This window comes from Dama dama, chromosome 13 (assembly GCF_033118175.1).
Source record: "Dama dama isolate Ldn47 chromosome 13, ASM3311817v1, whole genome shotgun sequence".
Taxonomy (NCBI): Eukaryota; Metazoa; Chordata; class Mammalia; order Artiodactyla; family Cervidae; genus Dama; species Dama dama.
The window spans coordinates 42,769,709-42,784,221 of NC_083693.1; positions in this window are offsets into that span (position 1 = coordinate 42,769,709).

A 14,513-nucleotide genomic window follows, 5' to 3' on the forward strand; every position below is an offset into this window, starting at 1 on the left:
GGGTCAGGCATTCCTGGACCTCAAAGACTTCTAGCCTGTTTACCCCTTCCTGGTAACTGAGTATCACATACCTTCAAGATTAGGGACCCACTGCCTACAGAAGCCACCCTTTCATAGCCAGACCCCAGTGACCATCCTTGGATGGATCAGACTGCCTTTGCTGGGGATTGACACAGAGGATGTTTGGAAGGCGTTGACGCATGTTGCACTGGGCCCCCAGCTTAAAGGAAGAGGCTGCTTTCTTAGGTTAGGTTTCCTGGTGTGTAGGCTGAATAGCAGCTCCCACCCAAAGATGGGTGTGCTGTGTGCTCAGTCATTTCAGTTATATCCTACTTTTTACAACACTGACTTCCCTGGTGGTGCAGATGGTAAAGCGTCTGCCCACAATACGGGAGACCCTGTTCAATCCCTGGGTTGGGAAGATCTCTTGGGGAAGGAAATGACAACCCCCTCCAGTATTCTTGCCTGGAAAATCCCATGGACGGAGGAGCCTGATAGGCTATAGGCAGTCCGTGGGGTCGCAAAGAGTCAGACACGACTTAGCGAGCCCACCAGGCTCCACTGTTCATGGATTCTCCAGGCAAGAATACTGAAGTGGTTTGCCATGCCTTCTCCAGGGGATCTTCCCGACCCGGGGATTAAACCTGCATCTCCTGCATTGCAGGCAGATTCTTTACCCAATGAGCCACTTGGGAAGTGCCCCCTAAAGATATCAACATCCCAATCCCCAGAACCAGGATGTCACCTTACATGGCAAAAGGGACTTTACAGATGTGATTAAATTAGGGTTCTTGAGATGGAGAGATTATGCTGGATTATCAAATGGACTCCAATTGTCATCCCAAGGGTCTTTATGAAAGGGAGGTAAGAAAGTCCAAGGAGGAAGTAGGAAGCAGAGATTGGAGTGATGTGAGAAAGGGGCCACCAGCCAAGGAGTTCAGGCGGCCTCCAGGAGCAAGAGAAGACAGGAACCAAACTCTCCCCTGGAGCCTCCAGGAGAGACCAGCCTGCCTGCACCTTCAATGTAGCTCAGAGAGGCTGAATCTGGACTTCTGGCCTCCTGAGCTGGAGGAGAATAAATGGGTGTTGTTTGAAGACAGTTTGTGGTGATCTGTTTCCGCAGCTAGAGGAAATGAATATGCCTGAGAGGCAGACGTGGCAATAAAGATTTGCATGTAGGGGCTTGAGTGGGGAGTGCCCCTCACCTGTAGGGTGAAGGAAGCAGAGGTGGGCAGAGCAGGCTGCCGAAATGCTGTGGAGTCACAGTCACTGGCTTCAGTGCATCCTTAAAGTTCTCCCACAGGTGGTCCTCCCAACACAGCCTGTGAACAACCCTCAGGATGCCTACCCTCCCCATCTTCTTTACTGGGTATCCTGGTACTGTGTCCTGTGGTTCCTCTGCTCTATGGGGACTGTGCTGCACGTAGGAATATCAGGGATAAGATCACGTGCTGAGCATTTAAGCAGTTTCAGAAAATACTTTTGTTTCTCTGCATTTTTCAGTTTTTTGGGTCATTTGCAAACCTATAGAAATCATTTTAAAGAGAACAGGTAAATCTTTTGTTTAATTACAATTCTAATAATTCTCCATTTCAGAATAATTCTGTCTAGTTTGTCCCAAAATGTATAGTACTCTACACTATTTGCAATCACAGTGAATGTACATTTTTCAATATCCTGCTTTCTTCAAGTCACATTATATTGCGTTTTTGACTGGATTTGAAGTTAGGACTCTGAAGCTGTGAAGCAGAAGGAGCAGGATTGTTGGCAGTCCCTCAGTGGCTGTGGAGGCAGGAGAGTTCCTTCAGCTGGGGAGCCAGGCAGGAAGGCCTGTCTTCCTCGTCTCCTATAGAGTCTGTTTGATGAACTGTGGCCCGCTGTTCACCTGTGGCACTTGCCAGGGTTCCTGGTCCTGGTTGCAGTGGAAGGCGGTGATGAGCATCAAATAAGTGGCAAAGAAGTTCAACAAAAGCATTTGTTGGGAGGCCTGGCTTAATTTCAGAAATTCTGGCTAGCATTCTATAGAAACCTGGGGTCACTGATGTTAGTGAGGTTGCATTTCAGGTGTACCCAGAGGCGGCTCTAGGGCCAGGTTTGGCTGAGGCCCACGGGTGCCTTTCCTGGGCTGGAGAAGCCCTGTCCTATACTGGCCTCTCATTCAGGGCCTGAGACCTTTCATTTAGTGCGGATGACTTAATTAGACCTGAGGCTCCAGAGAGCTGCAGGCTCATGAGGCTTTCCACTTTGTCCTAAGACCTTGGGCACAGGAGATGTCAGTGATTTTTTTTTTTTTTTTTTTACGTCAGTGATTTTTTTAGTCACACACAAGATTTTGTTGTCGATTAGAAGCTGGAAGGGATAGAGACTGCCAGAAGCCATGGGACTGGAGAATCACCTTTAGGGACACCTCTTATGAACTGATACTGGTTTATCTGTGATACGGCCTCCTTTGGGTACGTGTGGGAACAGTGGAAGGAGTGGAAAGAAAGAAGAAGGTGGATGAAAAGTTAGAATAGGAGGAGAAAAGGTGAGGGCACTCTCTTCCATGAAGCATGGCTCTGTTAGTTGCTGCAGCTTTCGTTGGGATTAGATGGAATGAGGAAAGTTCAAAGCCATGTTGCTGGGGATCCAAATATTTGGGAGGAACATGCTTTCACCAAGGGAGACGGTAAAGGCTCTAGGAACTGGAGGTTGTGACTATCACCTAGCCATTTTAGGCTCCTTGTATCAGTGGACCAACATGCAGAGAAAGGAGGTACTATGCCGGTTTGAGTAATTGACCATGATCCCATGGGAGGCTAGGATTCCTGCTGTCCAAAGAGGGAAGAGAAGAGCATGACAAGCCAGGAGATTCGCTGGGGCATCCCTTATACCTTTGTGCTCAGTTATAATTATAAATGGGCAATGGCAACCACTCAAACCCGACAAATAGAAGGCAATTTAAGACTCAGCCCCTCTCAGGGTTAGAAGTCTGGATCACCCCAGCAAACATACAACCCAGACTAACACAAACATTGGCTAGAATGGGCAGTAGAGTGGTCAGATGAGAAATATCAGTTAAGACCTGAGGACAGCTGAGGCCGAGGAGCCCGTAGCTTGATTTGCCAACCCTCCATAAGTCTTTTTAGGAGACTGTGATTGGTTATTGCATTGAAGATTTGAACTTGTACCTTCCCTCTCAGGAAAGAAGGATGGGCATCTTGATCTCAGGCAAGATCCAGATACTGTAAGAAGGTGCAAATGGGACTTCCTTGGTGGTCCAGTAGCTAAGACTCTGAGTGGCCAGTTCAAGGGGCCTGGGTTTGATCCCTGGTCAGGGAAGTAGATCCAACAGTCTGCAACTAAAGATCCCACATGCCTCAACTAAAGAGTCTGCATGTGGCAACTAAGATCCCACGTGCTGCAACTAAGACCAACCAAAATAAATATTCACAAAAAGAAAGTGAAGGCGGATTCGGGTGGCATAAGAAAGGCTTCGTCAGAGCCATTTTATTACTACCTCTGATCAGCTCAATCAGTTATACTTCCCAGCTCACACCATTCCCATGGGTATAAATCCCAGGCCACCATTACTTTTGCTAAAGATAAAAGAATGTCCATGCAAGGCAGTAATTGACAAGGAGACCACCATGTCTGTGCACTGGCCCAAGGGATCCCTTGAAGGCTTAGATTCTTTCACAGCATCCTGAATGGGCTGAGTGATGCAATCTGGAAGTGCAAGGGTATTTACTCCTCACAGAGCAAACCTTGACCAATGGAAGGATGAACAGGTGTATGTGCTTATGGATGGGTAGGTCCATATATGGTATTGAGTCAGCAACAGTTAGAATACCTGGGGTTTAGAGCCAGCATATAAAAGAAATAAAGACAGCTATTAATCCTAGCCTCTAAAATTATATTATTACGATAATTATTTGATGTTAATTATTTCCAGTTTCCTCCTATGCATACATCAAATACCCAACCATAATTATAAAAATTGAGATTCTACTATAGAGAGATATTTATATTGTTTTAAAAAGCGTTCTTGAATTGCATTTTCCTACATGATTCAATGTTTTGAAATAAATTTTTAATAAATTCAAAATATTAAATCACATAAATCAGTCTGAGATCGGTTTCCTTAAGGCCAAGTATAATCTCTCCCTAAAGAGACCCAGCCCTAGGAGCTCCCCCTCAGGCCCCCAGGGGCTGTCCCTGGCTGCTCCACTGGCTGCTCACCTCCCATTTGGAGATAAACGGGACCCATTGTTTCAGCTCCCTCACAGTGCGCAGCCGTCAGCACAAAGTCCCTTCTTATCAGGAAACCACCACAAGCTGCCTGCTTTCCCTGCAAGGTGACGATTTCAGGTAAGCCATTTAGGGGCAGGAGTATGGCTTGTTCTCTGCGCCCCCGATGATCTCCCCTGGAACACAGAGCCCCAGGGCCTGAACACAGAGGGTGCACCAGCTGGCTTCAAGTTGGGACAGGCGGCTTTGGAATCCGCTCTTGCCCCGTGACACTGCCCCTCCCACCCCAGTTCATCTTCATCCATCCTGGGAGAATGTGCTGGGTGGCTGGCTGGGGAAAAACAGATGTGAAGGAACCAGCCTCCAGCACTCTGCAAGAGGTGGAGCTGAGAATCGTGGAGCACTGGGCCTGGAGCCACTTCCCTGCTTTTGACCACAATGTCCAGCTGTGTGTGGGCCATCCTCAGAGCACAAAATCTGCATTTAAGGTGATTCTCAGACTACGATCTTCCCCACAAATCACAGTCTAAGGTGCAGAACCTTTGGAAGGAGATGGAGTTTGGAGTATCAGCCAGTGACCAAGTGTGAGACCTCAGGTCTGAGGACTGGGACTGTCCCTCTTTAGATCCTCCTCCCTCGGCCCCATGGGGTCTCTGACCAGGGTCTTCTCAGGGTCAGGGGTGCTGTCCAGGGTCAAGGGTTGCCAGGAAGGAAAGGAAGCAGCATCAGAGACATATCACCTCATGAGGAGCCAGTGTTCCTGAGCCTGATGGCTGGTCTGACAAACAGAGTTGGGACCACAGGGAGGACGGGGTAGTTTCCCAGCTCATCTTCTCTGTCTCCCTTTCCTTCTCTGTCCCACAGGGAGACTCGGGGGGTCCCTCTTCTGTGTGCTGGGGTGGCCCAGGGCATTGTCTCCTATGGATAGTCCAATGCAAATCCCCCGCCGTCTTCACCTGGATCTCCTATTACCGGCCCTGGATCGATGAGGTCCTGAACGAGAATTAACTGGGAACCTGGGCCAGCCTGAGGGGAAACCAGAGCAGGACTCCAGCAGGTTCTCTGTGCCACTCACCCTGGATCTGCCTCTGGTTTTCCTCTTAAAGCCCCGTTATGTCCCTAATCCTCAGGAAGGCCCCTCCAGGTCACAGAATTCCCAATAAATCTCAGTGAACACCTGGCTTCCAGACCTAAGCGTGTGTCTCCTCTCTTTTCCCAGCATCAGGCATTCCAGAAGCCTTGAAAGGAGTGAGTGTGTGGTGTGTGTGTGAGAGACAGAGAGGATACAGTGAAGAACACTAGGGATAGAAAGAAGACAAAGGGGTTCCCTGGAGTGGCAGGACCCCTATGTCCACCTTAAAGAAGAAAGTAGAGCAGATCCTTCCCTGCCTTCATCATCAACTCTGAGTCATCTTTAGGGCTCTTCAGAATCACTATGAACATGCTGAATCGCAGGGTGTTTAGAGTATCCCTGGCCACTCCCCATTAGGTGCCAGTATCAACATCCCCCTCTCCTCCAAGTTCTGAACCAAAGATGTCTCCAGGCTTTGCTAAATGTCCCCCAGTGGAGATGTCATGTTGGCAGGGTGGGGTGGAGTGTAGGCAAGGGTGTTGTGAAGGACCTGGGCAGGAATCAGCCTCAGTTGAGAACCTCAGGTTTAGATGCATTTGGTTCACACTGGGCCCTCCTCACATTCCACCTCGATAAGAAAAGATCTACCATCTGTGCAGCTTTGATGTGAGATGCAGAGAAGATCTTGTGTCACTGACTTCTGTAAAGGAATACGTGGAGCTGATAAGAGGAGGGACAGCATCACAAGTCCTGCACGAACCACAGCCACAAACGGCTGCTCCCAACCACACTAGCCTGTGTGACCTCCACCACGTCCAGCACTGTGGGCAACACAGAGGGAGAGGGTCAGCCCTGTGAGGACAGGGGGACACTAACTCTGTCTCCTTGGCCCAGGAGTAGAACAGCCTTGATGTGTAGGATGGAGGCTGCCCCCTGGGTTCTGTGTAATTACCCACTGCCGTGAGAGCACACCTGAATTGGGAAATAGGCTTGTCCTTCACGCTGAGTGTCAGCCTGAGCCCTGCTTCTGTGTCCTTAGAGACCAGCCCGGAGTCAACAGTCCCCCAGTGTCTTCATGTGGAGCAGATCAGGGACCTGGGGGAGGAGATGGAGCTGCCTCCTGGGTGCAGTGAAGCACTGACAATGTCCAGGATCCTGGATTGAGAGCTGAGCAGCCCCCAGGGGCCTGCCCTGGGCTCTGATGGAGGCCCTGTAAGGCCACCATCGCCTAGAGGGTCTTAAGATGGGGGGGGGGCGGGCAGGACCAGGAGGAGAGCTGGCTCAGTCCTTCCCCTTTTGTGTCCTCAGGGGGACTCTGGGGTGTGACAGTGTAGCCCCCGGGCATTGTCCCCTATGGACAAAATAATGTGTCACCTCCAGGGTCCTGCACCAGAGTCTCAAGATTCCTGCCCTCGATAAAGAAAACAATGAAAGGCCTCTGACTGCGGGAACCAGACCATCTTCCCTGGTGCTGATCCAGAATCACACTGCGGGGTTGGGGGTGCCCGCAGCTCAGTAAGTCAGCTGGGCACAAAGGGCTGGTTGCTTATTTATTCACTGACTCCTATTCACAAATACTCACGGTGTGTTTAGAAAGGCAATGACAGGATTCTGCTGTTTTCTGCTTCCTCCTCTCCCCCGTCCCACCATCTCTTCCCCTAAACCCCATGCAAAGCTGTCACCCAGGTCTGCTTACCCACAGCTGTCTTCCAGGGCCGGCCCTCCTGCAAGGGCTGAAGCTGAGCACTGTCAGGGGAAAACATGAACCTCTCTGGTCCTGGGGCTCAGGGTGAGCTCCTTACTCCTTGCTCTGGGTACATGGCAGGAGGGAGTGGGTCACACCATGGGTCCCCGACTCCAAGAGCACAGCCTGGGCTGCAACTCCAGGACAGAGGCCTGCCTACTGGGGACGGGGGCTACCTGAGTTGACCTGTAACCCCCACATCCAGGGGAAGTGGCCCAGAGCAGGGCTGGGCCTCCTGAGAAGCCCCTCGTTCTCATCCAAACTGAGAGGAGTGTTACTTCATGTAACTAAAACATCAGTCATTCTGTTTCTAGACATGAAGATAGTGCTCTGCTCACTGGAGCATCCTTGCCCCTGAGGGAGGGGGCAGCAGGGAGGGAAGAGAAGGAACAGGGCAGCCTTATTTTTTACTCTGAATGTGCTGTGCTGTGCTTAGTCGCTCAGTCATGTCCAACTCTTTGCAAACCCATAAACTGTAGCCTGCCAGGCTCCTCTGTCCATGGAATTCTCCAGGCCAGAATACTGGAGTGGGTAGCCTTTCCCTTCTCCAGGGGATCTTCCCAACCCAGGGATCGAACTCAAGTCTCACCACACTGCAGGTGGATTCTTATCAGCTGAGGAACCAGGGAAGCCCACTTTTAAGATAGCAGGTAGAAATGTCATTGCACATGCTCAAACGGTAGGAACACCCACTTGAAAGGCAATTAGAATCTGATTCTAAACACTCATCCATGGGATGGACCAGAAACAGGCTCTGTGTCATGGCTGCAAGCTCCTGCCTGTGGAAACCAAACTACAGTCAGCGAGACCCACGTGGTCTGGACAAACGGAGAAATGCCCCTGCTCTTAGGCCATCACATTACTACTGCTCCATAGGGTCCAAGATGACCTAGACTTTTCATCCTTGGGAAGGTCTTGGTTTGGAGAGTATGTGATTTTGCTGGGCAAGGATCTCCCTGTGCTGGTCTCCCCTCGCCAGACACTTCCATCCGCCATCCCTCCAGGGTCTTGACGGCTGTGCTGAGCTGCCTGGGAGCTGAACCTGAGTTCCACCTCTTGGCTGGTGCCGCCCTCCCCCTAACTCACAGCACTGTGCCTCTCTGAGGCGTGTGTCATTATTCTGGGGTACAGTTACCCTAAAGGCCGGCCCTTTCCCCTCGGGTTGTGCACAAAACACGCAGCAAGACAATCTCCTAGTGACCTGGGGCACGTTGACAAAGGAAGAGCAGCGATGACACAGCTTCTGATTTAGAGCTGAAAAAATCACCAGATGTACTAGGACCAAGCTCATTGATTGGAAATCACACAAAAGGAAAACAAAGAAACAAAAACATAGTGTTTAAAAAAGGTGCCCAACCACATACATATTCAGCTCCAGTATCACATTTACTTTGAAGAAATGGTTCTGTGGTTTGAAAAAGTTTAAGAACATTTGTTGCAGACTCTCGTCCTCCTTCGAGAGATGAGGGGGACAGAGTCCCACGGGGGACAGTGAGCGCCTGGAGGCCCCACAGAGTGAGGACGGAGCCTGGGCTCAGCCAGGCCCCTGAGAGTCAGGCCAGCAGGAGGACTTCCGTGTTTTCTCCCCCTGCCCACTGATGACTCCCTGCCATCCCTGGACAAGACAGGAGCCTCCGCTCAGATACCTCCCTCCACACAGAGTGAGTCCCTGGGCTCCCATGGAAGCCGCTCTCTGACAAGTACTCAGACAGCTTCCTGGGGAGCTGGTCTGTCTGCTCACGGGCACAATCAGATGGAGGTGGGTAAGCCCCTAAAACATGCTGATTTCTTCAAATCTTCTGGTCTGTGGAAATGTCCTCCATCCCTTAACTTGTCTAAAGATCTTTGCAATGAAAATAAGAAACAAAATAAAATAAAATATCCCTGGACTTCCTTGGTGGCCCAGTGGATAAGAATCTGCCTGCCAATGCAGGGGGCTGAGTTCGATCCTTGATCTGGGAAGATTCCACATGATTCAGAACAAGAAAGCCTATGCAGGACAACTACTGAGCCCGCGTGCTGTAACTACTGAAGCCTGTGAGCCTGGAGCCAATGCCCTGCAGCAAGCAGAGCCACCACAATGAGAAGCCTGCACCTGAACAGAGAATAGGCCCTGCTTGCCACAACTAGAGAGAGCCCATGTGGAGCAATGAAGACCCTGCACAGGCAGAAATAAATAAATAAATGAATACAGTTTAAAAAATATCTGTGATGAGCTCCAGTGAAATGCCTCTACTGACCAAGGCCTCTCCCGCCACTTTTTCCCTCCAGACTCACAAGAAGATTCAGGTCCCAGTATTTCTGGGGAGAGAACCACCAGGCCAGCTCTGGGGATGATGGACCTGAAAGGTCAAGCCCCTGCTAGTTTGTTTGGGAGTGTGCTTTGGAACAGGAATGGCTCTGCCTTCCCTGCCCATGACCACGCTGCTGTCGGTACCACTCACTGTGGTCTTGCAGGATTTATTTCCTGTCTCTGTATCCCACACAACACGACTTTTGGCCAACAAACGTTTTACTGTGAAAGAACGCTGAAGCCATGAGTTCATGTCCCATATCACTCAGAAACAGCTGGCCTGAGAATTGTGTAAGACTTAGTAATGTAGATAGCGGAAAGACAACCCCCTTCAAAGTTGGGATACTGTCTTTCAGGATGTGGTGTATGCTTTAAGCCAGCAGTGAATATAGGGTGTTGTTTCTCTCATAGCTAGAATACATGGTTCTAGAGACAAAGAAGCGACCAAGGGAGTGACTCTCATTTCTACTATTAAACCTATTAACTCAGTCTCAGAAGTTTTACTTCTGTCTCTATGACCTTGGACTCTTCTGATTTTTAGAGGCCTTAATTTGTAGGAAAGCAATAGACAGACTGATAAACTTACTATGCAAGTTAGGTGGGTGATCCTAATTGCCAAGGGAAGATGAGACTCCCTGTGTTACATCTTGGTAACTTGGTATTTCCATTCCTATTAGTGATGGTCAGTGAAAGGCTACTAGCCCAATAAACATAAGACCACTAAGATCTTTTAAGAATAAAGTGCTGAGTCACAACACCAGATAAAGAATCCCACTAGCTGAGATACTTGAGATAAGATTCCTCTGTATGCTTCTCAGATGATAAAATTCCTGTCCTTTTAATGACCTTCCAGTCTCCTTGGTGATGGACCCTTTCAAACTTCCTGGAGAAAGAGATATATGTGTGTGTGTATATATATATATCATGTGTATATATATATCTCCATCTGGTCTAATGTGTTATTTAAGGCCTTTGTTTTCTCATTTATTTTTTATCTGAATGATCTGTCCATTGAAGTAATTGGGGTGTTAAAGTCCCATATTTTTACTGCATTACCATCAGTTTCTCCCTTTATGCTTGTTAATATTTGTATTTTTAGGTGCTCCTATGTTGGTTGTGTATATATCTAAAATAGATATATCTTCTACTTGAATTGATCCCTTGATCATTATGTAATGTCCTTATTTGTCTCTTGTCATAGTCTTTGCTTTAAAACTATGTTGTCTGATACAAGTATTGCCAGCCTGGCTTTAATTTTGTTTCCATTTGCTTGGAATACTTTTTCTATCCCCTTATTTTCAGTCTGTGTGTATCTTTAGATCTGAAGTGAGTCTCTTGTAGGCAGCATATGTATGAATCTTGTTTCTGTATCCATTTAGGTATTCCATGTCTTTTAATTGGCTCATTTAATCTATTTATATTTAAAGTAGTTATTGATCGGTAGGTACTTTTTGCCATTTTGTTCGTTGTTTTCCAGTTGTTTTCGTGCTTCTTTTTTTGTTTCTTCTTTTGCTCTCTTCCCTTGTGATTTGATGACTATCCTTAGTGTTACACTTGGATTCTTTTCTCTTTTTTCTGTGTGTGTATCTAGTATAGATTTTTGGTGTGTGATTACCATCAGGCTCATATATATATCAATATATATACATCAGTATTCTGTAACTGTAATTATTTTCAACTGCTGGCCTCTTAAGTTTAACACATCCTTACAACTCTGCATTTTTATCCCTCTCATTGTTCATTTTTTTGACATTGTATTTCATGGCTTTTTATTTCAAGTATTCGTTAACTGCCTATTGTGGATATAGATGAGTTTACTACTTTCATCTTTGACTTTCCTACTAGCTTTATAAGTGGTTGATAGCTACCCTGAAGGACGTTGTTCAGTTGCTCTGTCATGTCCAGCTCTGTGACCTCACGGGCTGCAGCATGCCAGGCTTCCCTGTCCATCACTCTCTCCCAGACACATATACCTTCATTTTTCCTTACCAATGAGACTTTTTCTTTGATAATTTTCATACTTCTAGTTGTAGTCTTTTCTTTTTCATTTAGGGAAGACCATATAATATTTCTTATAAGACTGTCTTTGTGTTGCTGAACTCCTAGCTTTTCTTGTTGTAAAACTTTAGCTTTCTCCTTCAAATATAGCCTGCCTAGTGGAGTACTCTTGGTTATAAGATTTTTTTCCTTTCATCACTAGAAATATATTATGCCACTCCCTTCTGGCTTGCAAATTTTCTGTTGAAAAGTCTGCTGGTCATTCCCCTAAACATAACTTTTTGCTTTTCCTTTACTGATTTTAATGTGCATATTAATATAAAATTAATATTTAATGTTTGCCATTTCAATTACAGTGTCTTAGTGTGATCATCTTTGTGTTTATCCTGTTTGGGACTGTCTGTGTTTCCTGGACCTGGATATTTCTTTCTTTTCCTGTGTTAGGGAAGTTTTCAACTATTATGTCTTCAAATATGGTCTCTAACCCTTTTCTTCTCTCTTTTCCTTCTGGGACTCCTATACTGTGAATATCAGATTCCTTGATATTATCTCAGATATATCATCATATATATATATATATATCATCAGATATATATAATATCTCAGATATATTATCTCAGATATATAATATCCTTGATATTATCTTAAACTGTCCTCATTAGAAACATTCTTTCTCTCTCTCTCTCTTTTTTGTCTATTCAGGTTGAGTGATTTCTGCTGCTCTCTCTTCTATTTTGCTGATCCACTCCACTGTATCATCTAATCTATTATTGATTCCTTCTAGTGTATTTTAAATTTCAGTTATTGTATTCTTCAGTACTGCTTGGTTCTTCTTTAGATTTTCTAACTCTTTATTTTTATATAGATCAACTCTTTGATTGTGATATATGTTGCAATAATTTTTTACCAAGTTATTGTCTGTATTTTGGTTTTGCTTATGCTTGATTTTTGAGATATAAACTTTAAAATCTATATTTTACATATCACAATTTATTTATCAATCTCTTCTTTTAATGTTTCTATATTTAGAGTCATTGCTAGACCTCTAATTTTATGAAGGGATTTATCCACATTTATTTATTACTATGGCTTTATTTTATACATTTGTGTCTCATATTTTACACTTACTCAGGTGGTTTATGTGATGTATGACTAACATATTGCTCCAGTATCATTTATTAAAAAATATTACTTTTCCCCAGCGATTTTTAAAAAAAATGTCACCTTAGTGTAAACTACATTTTCATATGTGCTTGGGAATGTTTCTGGATTTTCTACTCTTGAAACTGGGCAACACACTGTTTTCAGAAAATACATCTTACAGGATGTTTTTTTATATCTGACTAGTTATTCCTTCAAGCTATTTTCCAAATAAATTTTAGACATTAGCTAGAACTTCCTTACACTAAGAGAAAAAAAATTTTTTTAATTGGAATCACATTTTTATATTAATTTCGGGAGAATCATTGCCTCTTTGGTGTGGTTCTACCCTATCTTAGAACTAAGACTGTCTTTCTATTTGTAAAGTCTGTTTATATATTTTTCAGGAATCCTTTAACATTTTGCTCAAACAGTGTTTCACAATTCTGGTTAAGTTTTTCCCAAGCTCTTTTATTTTTTTGTTGCTGCTGTGACAGATTATCTTTTCAAATGTATCTTCAAACTGGTTGTTGTTCATATATGTGAAGGCTATGGCTTTCCTTTTACTTTTGAAGTAATCTCAGGCTTACAGAAAAGTAGCAATTATAATACAAAAAACTTTTATTTTCCTGAACCATTTGAGAGTAAAGTTACTGACATGGTGTTCCATCAGTTCTCAAAAACTTTAGAGTGCAATTTCTACAGAGAAGGAAACACTTATGTGACCACAATTCAATCATCAAATCCAGGAAATTAACATTGATGCCACCAATACCATCTAATCTTCAGACAGTAGGAAATCGGGGCACTTGCCTTAATATGCTTAATTATTTGATTAGTCCCCACAGAGATTTATAAAACACTTCTCTTACTCATCTTCTCCAAGTGCATCCCCTGCTCTCCCCACCCAGGCCCTGGTGATCCATGTCAGGCAGCCACTTCAAAGCAAAGCCCACCTCGCCCTATTTGTCCTGCTCTGACACATCCCACCAGATGCCCTTTTCTGTTGGAGTCCCTGAATCCTCCTTGGGCTCCTTTACCGCCTACTGGTCAACCCTTGTGCAAACACCCTCCTCACAGCCCTTGGATGTTCACTCCCTACGTAGTAGTAGTACTAACAGTCGCTCAGTTGTGTCTGAGTCTCTGTGACCCCATGCACTGTAGCCCGCCAGGCTCCCCTGTCCATGGGATTCTCCAGGCAGGAATACTGGAGTGGGCTGCCATGCCCTTCTGCATTCCCTATGGAAGGCAACATTCCTCACCTCACTTGTATTCTGATATCTCATCCAGGTCGTCTAGTGCGGGGTGTCCAAGCCCATGTGGGATGAGGACACCCCTTGGTTCACTGTGACTCTCTTGCCAGAATCACTATTGACCATGGGCTTTGTTTCATTAACTAAGGTGTTGTTGCTTTTTAAGAGGCTTGGGATCAAGATGTTTAGAAACAACAATTTCTTTGATTCCATGACTTCCCCCATTTTCATGATGGGGACACGACTGCCTTTGCCTGTCTCCACCCCACAGGCTCTTCTTACGCGACTGCAACAAAGGAGGTCGAGGGCCTCCTTCTCTAACCTGGGTGAGGGGAGCTCTTGATTGCTTTAAGCAGTGGGATATGGTGGAATAGGTGCCACATGACATCCAAATCTAGGTAATGAAAAAGCACAGCTTCTAGATGACTCAGTTTTTAGGAGATGCTCACTCTAAGGAAACCAACCGCTGTGTTATGAGGGAGACAAAGAATCCCATGAGGTGAGACTACTTGAGGGGCTCTTGTGGAGAAAAACCAACGTGCCGAGTGGATAGCCAGCACCAACCATTGCATATGCGTGAGCAATCCTGCAAGTGATTCAGCCTCCAGGCTTCAAGCAACCCTGATGCCAAGGTGAGTAGAGGGATGCCATCCACACTGTACCCGGACCAAAATGCAGATGGGTAAAGCAATGTTGCTGTTATTTTAAACCACTGAGTCCTTTAGTAAGTGGAATAAGCCCTCTTCAGCATCACTTTCACAGCATTATGTCTATTCCACACCA